General features: G+C 34.5%; 2 long non-coding RNA genes across 2 annotated transcripts; both read left to right on the top strand.

Annotated features, from left to right (window-relative positions):
- The first annotated feature begins 1,534 nt into the window (after positions 1–1,534).
- On the top strand, positions 1,535–12,849 carry LOC149497608 (uncharacterized). The gene is made up of 3 exons (XR_016319946.1): positions 1,535–1,690; positions 1,828–1,907; positions 12,728–12,849. It is a non-coding gene; the product is annotated as an uncharacterized LOC149497608 (long non-coding RNA).
- LOC149497609 (uncharacterized) lies at positions 8,535–11,252 on the top strand. Its single transcript, XR_016320177.1, has 2 exons — positions 8,535–8,923; positions 11,078–11,252. It is a non-coding gene; the product is annotated as an uncharacterized LOC149497609 (long non-coding RNA).
- Positions 12,850–15,706: the final 2,857 nt, after the last annotated feature.

Below are 15,706 nucleotides of genomic sequence, written 5' to 3'. Positions count from 1 at the left end.
GAGTCAGGGGATTCCGGCTGACCGGCATCGGCTCGCCCTCGAAAGTCGTGATATCCGAGATCGCCCCCAGTGTGTTCATCTCCGGTGTGTAGGCGGAGGCATGAATCTCGGGAAGTTGAGACATTTTTTTGGTTGAAAGTTCAGAGAGTTTGCAGATAGCTTAGGGTTTTAGATAAGTGAAAATGAATTGATTAAGAATCCTACTTATAGTAAGCGATGGGCCCATCTAACCTCTTCAAGCCCATCTCATATATCTTCAAGCCCAAAGGAGGGGCCCATCACACTCCTCAAGCCCACGAAGCCCAAGTAGCCCGTTTAGGCCTTTGATGATCCGTTCAAGCAATTTGACATCGGTGTGCGGCTCGTACACTTCAGCAATTTTGTCTATTCACCGCACAGGGGGCAAGAACATCAAATTGCCCAAATTACCCTCAGGTAAGTTTTCTTTCAAACACTGCATCAGGAAAGATATACATAAAAATTTCAGGCTTAAAATTTTTCTGGCCTAAATTTTTGCTAAATTTTTGCAAAATTATTAAACCAAAATTTGACAATAAAAACTGAAAAGTATGCCTAAAAAAGCTAATATTTTTGGTCCTAGGTCGGAATTCCGGACTGGGGGCAAAAGTATAATCTTTTGCCTTGATGCAAATTTTAATTTTATGATTAATGCATGGGGGCATGTGACGTCCCAACATTTTTTTTAACAAAGGCAAGATCTGTTTGTACACAGAAATTGCTCTTTTTCTCTTGAACAATTTTTCAAGCCAACCGGTGATGGTTTCTCGAAGCCGATAGGGCCCACCAAGCAGTGATGGTGCATTATGAAGCTGTTTGGATCATTTTTCTCGATTAGTGATGGTGCATTGCGAAGCTGATCGAGTCAATCCTCTTATTGATTAGTGATGGTGTATTGCGAAGCTGATCAGGACAATTTCAATGACCAAACGGTGATGGTTTTTCAAAGCCGATAAGGTCTCACCAAACAGTGATGGTGTATTACGAAGCTGTTTGGACTTTCTTCCCAGTCAATGATGGTGAATTACGAAGTTGACCATGTAACAGACTGATTTTTCTTTTAGTGTCGGTAATAGTGATTTACCGGTCTGTGAATAGTACCATCGGTCCGGGACTTGGTATTATTTTAGTCCGGAAAAATTACTATGCTTAGTTAATATTTTATTTACTATTTTTGGAGCATGTTTGCATGATTTAGGTGGGTAGAAAATATTTAATGAATATTTTTGGAGAGTTTATGTATTAAATGCATAATATTTCTAGTGTGGTATATTAAGAAATAAATGAGGAATTATTTTAGTGGAGTTAATTTAATTAATTGGTGGAGTTAAATAAGAAGTAGAAGAGAATTATTTGAGGAATATTTAGAGCCATTGGATGAGATTACTTAGGACTTGATCTTAGCCACACATTTTGCATGATTTTAGGAAGTCAAATTTGACTTTGGCACTTAAAGTAAACACCACAACATTTTTGTCTTTCTTCTCTTCTCTTCTCCACGCCATTTCCATTTTCTTCCTTCTTCTTTCATTTTCTTCATTTTCTTACCTCCAAATTTACCACCAAACTACCTAATTAAACCATAGAATAGGACTTAATGCTTAAGAATTAAGGAGTAGAAGTTGAGATTTGTGATTAAAAGCAAAGAGAAGTGAAGTTACCATTGAAGCAAGTAAGTTGTGGTTTTTGAGTTTTGTGAATTGTTAAGTAGAATTCATGGTTTAGACATGTTATTGATGCATTAAATCATGCTCCAACTATTTCTTTTGTCAAGTTTTGCTTGTAATGTTGATTTTTCATGCTTTGAAGAGGTTGGAGAACCATCCTCAAAGGGGAAAGAGAAAGCCAAGGAGTAAGGCTTTCCAAGCTTATTCAAGCTTGTTAATAAGGTTAGTGCAATCATAATTTCACTTGTTTAAGTTGTTTTACATGGTTAGGGTTTTGAATATATTTTGGGAACTTTGTATGTTTTGTTGAAATTGCTGAATTTTAATGTGAGATGTGTTCTGCCGTGGGATTGGAACTCATTTTTGACCCCTTTATACTTTCCATTTGTTTCTGACTTCTTCATGAAAGTTGTAGCTCTATTTCGCAGCTTTCCAAAACATATTCTTATGTCTAATTCGAACACTTGTAGCTCAACTTATGATTGAAATACCAAAACTGGTTCTGTTATGATGTCTTACCCGTATATCCGAAATTATTGTCCATTTTGACCACTCAAATGGCAAAATAATGTCTTATGTTCTTCATAAAAGTTATAGCTTTACTTCTTATCTTTCCAACCCATCCTCTTTTGTCCAAATTGGAGATACATAGCTCACCTTATGGCTGAAACACCCAAACTGACTCTGTTGTGTCGGGCCACATGCATTACTAAATTGAGTGCCCATTTTGACCACTATAATGATGAGATTATGTAACGCCCCATTTTTTTGTGTCTAAAAGAGTAAGTTACCGGTCTGTGAATAGTATCATCGGTCCGGGAATAAATATTATTTTGGTCCAGAAAAATTACTATGTATGTTTAATATTTTCTATAATATTTTTGGAGTATGTATACATTATTTTTATGGGTAGAAAGTAAGTAATAAATATTTTTAGAGAATTTAGAAAATTTGTGAATAGTTAATTAAGGTGTGATATTAAGTAAGGAAAATTAGAGGCAATATTTGTATGGAGTAAATTTGAAATGGTGTTATATTAATTAAGAAAATTAGATGAATTATTTTTATGGAGTAAAGTTGAGGATTTTATTGTGTTAAATAATATTTTGAAGGAATTTAATTGGGAGAATATTTGTAGCCATTAGATTAGATTGACTCAATCCTAGCCATCCAATGTTGAGAAAAGACTAAAATACCCTTGTGCTCAATAATTTGAGCAACCACTTTCTCTCCTTCTTCTTCTCTTTGGCGTTGGCTATCTCCTTCTTCTTCTTCTTCTCTTTGTTTTTCTTCAACTTCATCCTTAGCTAAATCCATCAAATTCAACCCATTTAACTTGATTTAAGGAATCAATCCTAGAGTTTAAAGCTTGAGAAGTGATTTGTGGTGATTATTTTCAAGAAACTTGGAAAGCCAAAGGCTTAGGAAACCTCTACCAAGGAGTAAAGGCAAAGTTGGAGCTTAGAATGCTTTAATCTAAGCTTGCTAAGGCTTGTTTTAAAGTAAGTGTTCATAAATCCTCCTACCTTGTTTAAATTTTTGATTTTGTGAAGTTTCTACTATTTTGTGAAAATTGGGAATTTTATATGAAATGATTTGATTATTGAATTTTGGTGGTATAAATGTGTTCTTGGGAGATTTCTAAGCATGTTTATATGTAGAATTGATGAGGAAAACATTTTCTTCTTCATCTTCCAAAAGTGGCAGAACCTATTGATGAAAAAGGCCTTAAGATTTCTTGTTCTCTTTGTTGGTTTATGCTCTTAAGATGATGTATGATGAGTATGAAATATGTGGTAGAAATCCCTACCTTGTATATGATTTAAGTAAGCTGAAATTGGGAAAAATGTTATTGAGTGAGATTAAGGACTATTTTTTAATCCTTTCGAGTTTTCCTTTGTGTCTGAGTCCTTCATGAAAGTTATAGGTCTACTTCTTAGCTTTCCAACCCATCCTCTTGTGTCCAATTTGGATATATATAGTTCAACTTATGGCTTAAAAACCCAAACTGACTCTGTTATGACCGGCTACATGCATCACTGAATTGAGTGCCCATTTTGACCACTATAATGATAAGATTATATTCTGAGTTCTTCATGAGAGTTGTTTCCCTGTGTCTTGAGACTTCTCTGGTTTTGGATTGGTTTGATTTGAGTGTCTGGATAAGTAGGAATTGGATAAACATTGGAATTAGTGCTGCTGAATCAGGTCTAGACTATTGGTCTGTGTTCCTAGCCTTTTTTCACCATATTACAGATTGATCTGGGCTTTTGTCCCTTGATAACATTTGTAGAATTTTGTCTTAGCTTTCTAATGAATCAAACTTCACTTAATTTGGAAATCTATAACTCAAGTTATGTCCTAAAAACCCAGAAAAGATCAAGGTGATATTAATGCTGGAAATTTTCTATGTCCTAAATCAAAGGGTTATTTGGATAAAAGTATGTATAAATCATGTGTGATGAAGTGCTCTTGATTATTTGTATGTTTTAGAATTTATTTGACAAAAATAAAACATAAGTGTGAGAAGGGTTGTTGTGGATATCATTAAATGGATATAAATTGGAAAGGTGTGGAATTGATTTAGATAATGCATGATGAGGGTTGAAATGGATACTTTTGTGCATAAGAGTTATGTTAGCATGCGTGATTGGAGAAGGAAATTCCTCCCCTTGGTACCACCTTAGTGTAGTAAAGCTTACATAATTATTATATATATGACATAAGTATGATTATTTGATAACTTTTATATGTTTAGAGTTTTAACAAAGAAATGGGTATTTAAGGTGTAAGTGCTTTGTATATATATACTATCTTAAAAAGAATGTGGTAATTTGTGTAAGTTGTAAGTTGAGAAATTTTGAAGTGATGGGTATTAAGTAATGAAGTGTTTTTGATTAAGAATTATTGCTTTTGTGCAAGAATGATTTTGATTTGGGCTCTACTATGCATGATTGAAACGTGGTATGATGAGATTGATTTTGTTATTGTGAAGCTATGATCATATGCTAGGGTTATCAGCCCTTATAAATAGGCGGACGCGCTTATTTGTGTGATGGGGGTGGTGCTTTCATAGGCCACGATTGTGTGATGGGGGTGGTGCTTTCATAGGCCACGAGTATGTGATGGGGGTGGCGCTAACATAGGCCACGATCAAATCTGCTTATGTTCATTCTGCATGAGTATGAGCCTTAACGAAAAATAACATTTTATTGTTGCTATAAAAGAATGAAGACATAGTTGTATTTATAATCGTCTTATTGTTTTCAAAGTAGTTGAATTAAACGAATGAGATCATATTATTTTAGTAAACTTTACTTTGGAAATTAATGATTATGTTATCAAATGAATTTTCAAAGCATGATATTCCGGTACAAGGTTTTAAAAATAAATAGTATATGTATTGGTATAATAAATGTGCAAGTAATGAATTTATGAGTTGAAAGAATTAAATTCTTCATGTTGTTAATTCATAGTTTATTTGATATTTCTTTTGCTATAAATGTAAATGCATGTTAATATTTGAGATTTTATGATTTATATGTTAAGTTAAGACGGTGTCTCCGGCACCGAATGTGGCATCCGCCGTCGAGCCTCTTGGGATTGGGTGGCGGGTGTTACATTTAGTGGTATCAGAGCATAGGTTTAGGCGATTCTAGGACTATGTGTATTGTGTAGGAATTTATCTATGTTGAAGTGAGAGTATGAGTAATTTAAGTTAAATACATGCCATATTGGTTTGAATTGGAAACAACCAGCTATTGGAGAATGGTGTTGTGGTAAGCGGAGTATGTTATTGAGGTTCCTACTGATGATTAATGGTTATATCCTTCTGGACCATGTGAATGAATGATTCTTGGAGGAATTCTTAGAGAATAAGGGATAGAGATTCGATGTGGTGGTTATTGGAGATAAGATAGTATTAAGGCGTTAAGGATTGATGTTCTTTTTCTTGAATTGATATGAGTTCCAAGTGTTAGAAGTATATTTGAGATTTGACTTGTGAAGATATGAATTTTAATTTCGAAATTGATTTGTATCCATGCTATTGATAGCATGAGTGACTTGTGAAAAGGTTTGTCAATTTTGAATCCATAAGAAGCATATTTTTTTTAATAATGGTGCTTATGTAAATGATTTTGTTATGAGGATTTTTCCCTTCTATTGAATACTGTGGATATAAAAAAAAAATTTAATTTAAGTAAATTTTCAAGTGCAGTTTTATAAAGTTTTGATAAATGAAAAGATTATTTTATAAATGAAAATGAATTCACTTATACAGATTCATGGGCTATGAAGTATATTGGTTTACAAATTAAACATGAAAATAACATTTATATATAATATAAGTATGTAAGATGAAGTGTGAACTTGTATGGTTGTGTGCACAAGAAGATATATTAAGTTATGCCTGTTAAGATTATAAATATTAAGTTGAAGTTAAATATTTGTTGAATGTGAAATGCATTCATAAAATGCATGAATGTATGTATATGTGCCTAAGGAAGGCGTATGTTGTGAATGAGTTGCTAGTATGATCTAATAAGAGAAGTAAATGATTTGGATTTAAGGACAATAGAATCTACTTAGAGTATCTATTTTAATATATGCAATTGATGAAGTTTACATGATTTTGGTTAGTAGAAGTTATTATGACTATTGAGATAGATAATTTTTTTTTTCTGGAAAGAATATGTATATTAATTGGTGTATTTACATAAATGATATTTATAAGGTTTAAATGATGAATGACTTGAGGTGATTTGCTATAATAAGGGGTGATAAGTATTTTTTTTCATAAGAAATACTATTGGTGAATGAAACATTATTTAAAGCCATTATCAGAAGTGATTTTTATTTATGAAAAATAATTACTACTTGGTGGAGTAAAGTATATTGTGGTACTCATCAGCTATTTTTCAGATGTATGAACATCAGGAATAATATGAATTACTATGGTTAGAAGAAAAGTGAATTGTGCTGGTTAGAAGAAAAGTGAATTGTGCTTTTTGGTAAGAAATAAATTACTTTAATCTTTATGTGCCTAGTAGTGGATCTTGTATGAATTGTGGCACCTTATGGTTTGATATGGTATAAATATGAATTCCATTCAACAAGATTTAGTCTTTTGATGTTTAAAGTATTTGGATGTTATAAATAAGGACTGTTGTTTAAATGAGAGATTCTATGCTCCGAGAAAAAGTAAATAACTTCTATAAAGAAATCAAGATAATTATATTATATAAATATTGGACCATGATGGTTAAGTGAGTTGATGAATGACATCGGACATGGCGGAATAGTTGTCCAACTAGTAAATTGATGTTATACCAATGAATTAAATAAGTACGAATGGATCTAGTCATGTTATTGTATGAATATTAAGAAAAGAATCAATTACAGAAATGCGAACGAGTATGAATTAGTATAATTTAAATGGAATGAGAGTCAATATGTAGAGTTTTTTTTGACAAATTAGGAATCATTGGTTATTCAGAGTTGATGGAAATAGAAGGAATGATACATCAGAGTATAGAAGTAAGAATTTCTATATTTTTGAGATTTCATGAACATATATATATAAAAAAAAAAAAATTGTGGTTCGTGTTGATCTCACTATGCTTATATGAGAATAAATTCGAAGCCAAAATGAGTAAGAGTTTATAAGTGATCATTGTGACGATAGAAAAGATTGGTTAATAGTTAATAGAAGTATGTACAAGTCATGGATGATTTATGGATTTTTGTGAGATATCTATGATTAAAAAAAAAAGGGTGGAATTGCTATGACTTACTGAATTCTATTTGGATGGAACTACCAAATCGTTATGGATAAATGGTTAAGTTGGGATAGTCTATATGGCACATTACATGGTTTGCATAACTTTGTGATGGTGTATAAATATTTTTATGTATTGAGATTTGGAACTTTGGTATTATTATTATTATTATTATTATTATTTTCTCTTGAGTTGAACTTGCAAGTATGCATGATGTATATATGCATGACAGTGTTTGAGATTAAGTATCATGCAGCAATTAAGTTATTAACACTGTTATAATAATAAGCTATATGATCTCAGGAGAATACTGTTATGAGAATAAACTATATGATCTCAGTATATGTTCATATAATCTCATCATGCTTTATGAGAATTGACTTGATGCAAATCTTCGAATATGATATTTAATGATATACCTTGATATGTATCTTATATGATGAAATGTTTGGTATGGGAGTTATATAGGTCATTGGATTGAGTGTTAGATAGAATAAGAGATGTTTATGGAGTTTTCTTGTAAGAGAATTAAAGAGGATAGTACAGATCTAAACGGTTCATATGCAAGAGAAGTTTATGTTATAATTATGAGATTAAAGTGCTAGCAGATTAAGGAAGAATAAATGAAGTCGGAAAAATATTATGAGATTTGTAATTATTTAATTCAAGTGAATTTCGAGGACGAAATTCTTTAAGGGGGGTAGAACTGTAACGCCCCATTTTTCTGTGTCTAAAATAGTAAGTTACCGGTCTGTGAATAGTATCATCGGTCCGGGAATAAATATTATTTTGGTCCAGAAAAATTACTATGTATGTTTAATATTTTCTATAATATTTTTGGAGTATGTATACATTATTTTTATGGGTAGAAAGTAAGTAATAAATATTTTTAGAGAATTTAGAAAATTTGTGAATAGTTAATTAAGGTGTGATATTAAGTAAGGAAAATTAGAGGCAATATTTGCATGGAGTAAATTTGAAATGGTGTTATATTAATTAAGAAAATTAGATGAATTATTTTTATGGAGTAAAGTTGAGGATTTTATTGTGTTAAATAATATTTTGAAGGAATTTAATTGGGAGAATATTTGTAGCCATTAGATTAGATTGACTCAATCCTAGCCATCCAATGTTGAGAAAAGACTAAAATACCCTTGTGCTCAATAATTTGAGCAACCACTTTCTCTCCTTCTTCTTCTCTTTGGCGTTGGCTATCTCCTTCTTCTTCTTCTTCTCTTTGTTTTTCTTCAACTTCATCCTTAGCTAAATCCATCAAATTCAACCCATTTAACTTGATTTAAGGAATCAATCCTAGAGTTTAAAGCTTGAGAAGTGATTTGTGGTGATTATTTTCAAGAAACTTGGAAAGCCAAAGGCTTAGGAAACCTCTACCAAGGAGTAAAGGCAAAGTTGGAGCTTAGAATGCTTTAATCTAAGCTTGCTAAGGCTTGTTTTAAAGTAAGTGTTCATAAATCCTCCTACCTTGTTTAAATTTTTGATTTTGTGAAGTTTCTACTATTTTGTGAAAATTGGGAATTTTATATGAAATGATTTGATTATTGAATTTTGGTGGTATAAATGTGTTCTTGGGAGATTTCTAAGCATGTTTATATGTAGAATTGATGAGGAAAACATTTTCTTCTTCATCTTCCAAAAGTGGCAGAACCTATTGATGAAAAAGGCCTTAAGATTTCTTGTTCTCTTTGTTGGTTTATGCTCTTAAGATGATGTATGATGAGTATGAAATATGTGGTAGAAATCCCTACCTTGTATATGATTTAAGTAAGCTGAAATTGGGAAAAATGTTATTGAGTGAGATTAAGGACTATTTTTTAATCCTTTCGAGTTTTTCTTTGTGTCTGAGTCCTTCATGAAAGTTATAGGTCTACTTCTTAGCTTTCCAACCCATCCTCTTGTGTCCAATTTGGATATATATAGTTCAACTTATGGCTGAAAAACCCAAACTGACTCTGTTATGACGGGCTACATGCATCACTGAATTGAGTGCCCATTTTGACCACTATAATGATAAGATTATATTCTGAGTTCTTCATGAGAGTTGTTTCCCTGTGTCTTGAGACTTCTCTGGTTTTGGATTGGTTTGATTTGAGTGTCTGGATAAGTAGGAATTGGATAAACATTGGAATTAGTGCTGCTGAATCAGGTCTAGACTATTGGTCTGTGTTCCTAGCCTTTTTTCACCATATTACAGATTGATCTGGGCTTTTGTCCCTTGATAACATTTGTAGAATTTTGTCTTAGCTTTCTAATGAATCAAACTTCACTTAATTTGGAAATCTATAACTCAAGTTATGTCCTAAAAACCCAGAAAAGGTCAAGGTGATATTAATGCTGGAAATTTTCTATGTCCTAAATCAAAGGGTTATTTGGATAAAAGTATGTATAAATCATGTGTGATGAAGTGCTCTTGATTATTTGTATGTTTTAGAATTTATTTGACAAAAATAAAACATAAGTGTGAGAAGGGTTGTTGTGGATATCATTAAATGGATATAAATTGGAAAGGTGTGGAATTGATTTAGATAATGCATGATGAGGGTTGAAATGGATACTTTTGTGCATAAGAGTTATGTTAGCATGCGTGATTGGAGAAGGAAATTCCTCCCCTTGGTACCATCTTAGTGTAGTAAAGCTTACATAATTATTATATATATGACATAAGTATGATTATTTGATAACTTTTATATGTTTAGAGTTTTAACAAAGAAATGGGTATTTAAGGTGTAAGTGCTTTGTATATATATACTATCTTAAAAAGAATGTGGTAATTTGTGTAAGTTGTAAGTTGAGAAATTTTGAAGTGATGGGTATTAAGTAATGAAGTGTTTTTGATTAAGAATTATTGCTTTTGTGCAAGAATGATTTTGATTTGGGCTCTACTATGCATGATTGAAACGTGGTATGATGAGATTGATTTTGTTATTGTGAAGCTATGATCATATGCTAGGGTTATCAGCCCTTATAAATAGGCGGACGCGCTTATTTGTGTGATGGGGGTGGTGCTTTCATAGGCCACGATTGTGTGATGGGGGTGGTGCTTTCATAGGCCACGAGTATGTGATGGGGGTGGCGCTAACATAGGCCACGATCAAATCTGCTTATGTTCATTCTGCATGAGTATGAGCCTTAACGAAAAATAACATTTTATTGTTGCTATAAAAGAATGAAGACATAGTTGTATTTATAATCGTCTTATTGTTTTCAAAGTAGTTGAATTAAACGAATGAGATCATATTATTTTAGTAAACTTTACTTTGAAAATTAATGATTATGTTATCAAATGAATTTTCAAAGCATGATATTCCGGTACAAGGTTTTAAAAATAAATAGTATATGTATTGGTATAATAAATGTGCAAGTAATGAATTTATGAGTTGAAAGAATTAAATTCTTCATGTTGTTAATTCATAGTTTATTTGATATTTCTTTTGCTATAAATGTAAATGCATGTTAATATTTGAGATTTTATGATTATAAATGATTTTACGAAATTTGTGTTTTAAGTAAGTTGCCATCGCAATTTTGGTAAGTATGTGAATTATGAGCACCACTGAGTTTTATACTCAGCGCGTCGATTTTTATCACGCGTAGGTTGAAGATGTGGATGCTACTTGAAGAGTAGAAGCATCTTATCAAAGCAGAAGTCACTAATTTGGTAGTAGTCGATTGAGATTTATGTACTTAAGAATTATGGCATGTATAATTATTACATTTTTTGGAGATTATGTTATTTGAATTATATGTAATAATAAATTATTTTGGTTTATATATTTGGAGATAAGCATAGGATTTATTAAATGAGTGAATATGAAATATTTTAAGTCAGTTGATATGATTACTTCATTAAGACTTGATATCTATAATGAATGCAAGTAATTGATGAATCGAAAATACTATTGAGGATTTATTTAGTTATGAAAACATAAAAGTGTTGTTGTGTTATAATAATTATTTGGAGATGTTGGACATTTGGAGTTTCATTGGGAGTATTTTGTATTCACATGTTTGGCGAGCTCAGTTTTTAAAGGGATATTCTTACAGTATTTTTGTAGGATTGTTCCCAATGTATATATATTAAAAAAAAAAAAAGATAAGAAAATGAAATGACATTTCTATTAAAAAAAAAATAATATACTCATGAAACTTCTGAATACCCAATTACTTCTAATGTAAAATTTTAGTTTTATGATTTATATGTTAAGTTAAGACGGTGTCTCCGGCACCGAATGTGGCATCCGCCGTCGAGCCTCTTGGGATTGGGTGGCGGGTGTTACAGATTAGGTTCTGAGTTCTTCATAAAAGTTGTTTCCCTGTGTCTTGAGAATTCTCTCGTTCTAGATTGGTTTCATTTGAGTGTTTGGTGAAGTAGGAATTCAAGAAACATTGGACTTGGTTCTGCTGAATCAGGTCTGATCTATTGGTCTGTGTTCTGAGCTTTTGTTTGTTATCTTACTCTATGATCTGGGCTGTGGTCCCTTCTGAACATTTGTATCATTTTGTCTTAGCTTTCTAATGAATCTGATTTCATTCAATTTGGAGACTCATAACTCAAATTATGTGTTAAAAACCCAGCAGAGGTCAAGTTTTGGAAATGCTGAAAAGTTCTTGATTTATGTATTTTTATACTATATTAAGTATATATACATTTATAGTGTTTTGAGTAAAACTTTTGAACTGATGAGTACTAAATGAAGAGGTTTTGATTAAGAATTATTGCTTTTGTGAAAGAATGATTTTGATTTGGGCTCTACTATGCATGATTGAGACGTGGTATGATGAGATGGATTTTGTTATTGTGAAGCTATGATCATATGCTAGGGTTATCAGCCCTTATAAATAGGCGGACACGCTTATTTGTGTGATGGGGTGGTGCTTTCATAGGCCACGGTGGTGCTTTCATAGGCCACGATTGTGTGATGGGGGTGGTGCTTTCATAGGCCACGAGTATGTGATGGGGGTGGCGCTAATATAGGCCACGATCAAATCTACTTATGTTCATTCTGCATGAGTACGAGCCTCAACAAAAAATGAAATTTTATTGTTGCTATAAAAGAATGAAGACATATTTGTATTTATAATATTCTCATTGATTTCAAAGTATTTGAATTAAATAAATGCGATTTCGGTATTTGTATAGTTGAGTAATTTCAGATTTGACTTGGCTTTTCTATTTAATTCAATTGTTGGTTATTTAGCACCACTGAGTCTTCCACTCAGCGTGTTGATTTTTATCACGCGAAGGTTAGGAGCGGAGGGTGTTCTTCAAGACCAGAGGACAAGCATCAGAGTAGAGATCACATTTTGGGTAGGATATTTTGTAAATGGTGATTTTTGGCATGTATATAAAGATTTTATTATGGAGGTTGTATATACTAAGTTTATAATGTATTAAGAGTTATGATTATTGAAGGAAATAACATTTTATTATATTTTTGGTGTATGATGATTATATATTCCTTGAAAAGAATGTGTTTAGACTATGATGCGTATGTTGATGGATATTTAGAAGTGCTTGTGGTATGTTATGTTGAATTGGAGTTTTCGGGTTTAGAGAAAATTGGAAGTGTGTATATTTTCTTTGTGTGGCAAGTTAATTTTTAGGGAAAACTCTTGCGAAATTTTCGTAGGAATTTCCTTAAATATTATTTTCGTTAACAAAAAAAAAAAACAAAACAAAATGTTAATTACTTGCCTCCTTATGAAAATTTAACCACTTCTAATTTGTGATCTAGCTTTAATAAGTGACATAAGACGGTGCTCCGGCACCGATTGTGGCATCTGCCGTCTGGTTCTCCGGGATTGGCCGGTGGGTGTTAGTTACATTTTATGGTATCAGAGCATAGGTTTAGACGATTCTAGGATATATTATTTGGTATGAGAGTTTATCCGATTTGGAGTCATGATATAAGTGATTTAAGTTAAATACATGCCATATTAGTCTGTTTTGGGAATTTCTCTCTGATGCAAATCCGCTGGTCTTTGTAGGTATTTAGTGATGTCTCAGCGCCTACCGGATGAGGAGGTGGACAGTTATGTCCCTCCAGAGGGTGCTATGTTAGAGGGCGGTAGGCCAGCCGGTGGTGATGCTGGTGGGATTTTGGGTTCCGATGCAGAGCGCGCCTCAGCTGTAGGGCAGGCTACTGCGGGTCCTGCGGGGCCTAATCAGGGTGATTTGGTACAGCAGTTAGTAGCTGCATTGAGGCAGGCTGCGGGAGCTGTTCCCTAGGCTCCAGTTGCACCGGCCCCTATTTCAGTTCATACCCCGGTAGAGAGACTGAGGAAGTATCATGTTGAGGATTTTATGGGTCGGAGAGATGATGATCCTTCTGTAGCAGAATTTTGGCTCCAAGCTACAGAGAGGGTTTTGGACCAGATGCAGTGTACTCCTGCAGATAGATTGATTTGTGCTGTTTCCTTACTAAAGGAAGAGGCTTACCTATGGTGGGAGTCTATGGTGAAGACAGCGAGAGTTGAGGATGTTACTTGGGATTTCTTTCTCTCTGCTTTTCGGGAGAAATAAGTAGGGGAGTTATACACAGATCAGAGGATAGCAGAGTTCCTTGAGCTTAGGCAGGGACGGATGACTGTCTCCGAGTATGAGCGGGAGTTTCTGCAGTTGAGTAGGTATGCTTCTAAGTTGGTCCCTACTGAGGCAGATTGGTGTAAGCGGTTTAGGAAGGGGTTACTGGATGAGTATAGGATGCACTTGACATCCCAGCCCCACACTACATTAGCTGGTTTGGTGAAGGCTGCTACAGAGCTTGAGCTTATTCGCAATGAGAGACAGGCCAGAGGTCAGAGGATCCAGCAGAGCAGTCAGTATAAGAGATTTCAGAGTGCTACGTCTGGACAGACTTCAGGGGTCCAGTCTAGTAGCAAGAGATTTAGAGGCGGACCGCAGATGGGGGCCAGACCGGGCCAGACAGTTGGTCGGGGTATAGTTCCGAGATCAGCTCCTCCGGTTTCATCTGTTGCTAGTGGTGGAGGTACTGCATGGTCAGGTCCACCAATTTGCAGTCAGTGTGGCAGGAGACATATTGGGGTGTGTTGGAGAGCTACGCGAGCTTGCTATAGATGTGGATCCACTGAGCATATAATTAGGGATTGTCCTATGACTGTGACTCATCCAGCTCACCAGGTTGGGAGGCCAGTTCCCTATGTTCAGAGAGGCAGAGGTAGAGGCCGTAGTGAGGGATATGGTACTAGGAGTGAGAGACCCGTGTCTGAGACTGTGGAGAGACCAGAGGCTAGAGCACAGGCGAGAGCTTATGCCATCAGGACCAGGGAGCAGCGGGATGCGCCGGACGTCATAGCAGGTACCTTCTCTATCTTTGACACTTTTGTACTTGCTTTGATTGATCCGGGCTCCACGCATTCATACATATGCATACATGTGGGTAGACTGGGTAGTATGCATGCTGAGACATTAGAGCACAGCGTTGAGGTTACTAGCCCTTTGGGTCAGAGTGTAGTAGTTGATCGGGTGTATAGAGATTGCCCTGTAGCCATTCATGGGTATGTATTTCCGGGTGATTTGATAGAGTTGCCTTTTCGGGAGTATGATGTGATATTGGGTATGGATTGGTTGTCTAGACATGGGGTCATTGTTGATTGTAGACGTAAGAGGATTACACTTCAGACTCCGTCTGAAGAGGAGATTGTAGTTGTGGGGGAGAGGTCGGATTACCTCTCTAACGTTATTTCTGCTTCTACTGCGAGAAGACTGATCCAGCATGGTTGTGAGGCCTACTTAGCCTGTGTACTTGCTCCAGAGTCAGAGTCTCCTAGTGTCCATGATATACCCACAGTATGTGATTTTTCGGATGTGTTTCCAGAGGAGTTGCCTGGTTTACCTCCTGAGAGAGAGGTTGAGTTTGGTATTGATGTTATGCCTGGTACTGCACCGATATCCATTGCTCCATATCGGATGGCGCCTGCTGAATTGAAAGAGTTAAAGATACAGATTCAGGAGTTGCTTGATAAGGGTTTTATTCGTCCTAGTGTATCTCCATGGGGTGCTCCAGTATTGTTTGTAAAGAAGAAGGATGGCTCACTTAGATTGTGTATTGATTACAGACAACTTAACAAAGTTACTGTGAAGAATCGATATCCATTGCCTCGGATAGATGATTTGTTTGATCAGTTGAGAGGGGCTAGTGTATTCTCGAAGATAGATTTGAGATCAGGTTATCATCAGCTAAGGGTGAAGGGATCAGATGT

The sequence above is a fragment of the Jatropha curcas genome, chromosome 3, assembly GCF_041381405.1.
Source record: "Jatropha curcas cultivar XTBG-Jc1 chromosome 3, XTBG_Jcur_1.0, whole genome shotgun sequence".
NCBI classification, from domain to species: Eukaryota; Viridiplantae; Streptophyta; class Magnoliopsida; order Malpighiales; family Euphorbiaceae; genus Jatropha; species Jatropha curcas.
Note: the sequence above shows the minus strand (reverse complement) of the source record. Positions and strands in the feature narration are given on the sequence as shown.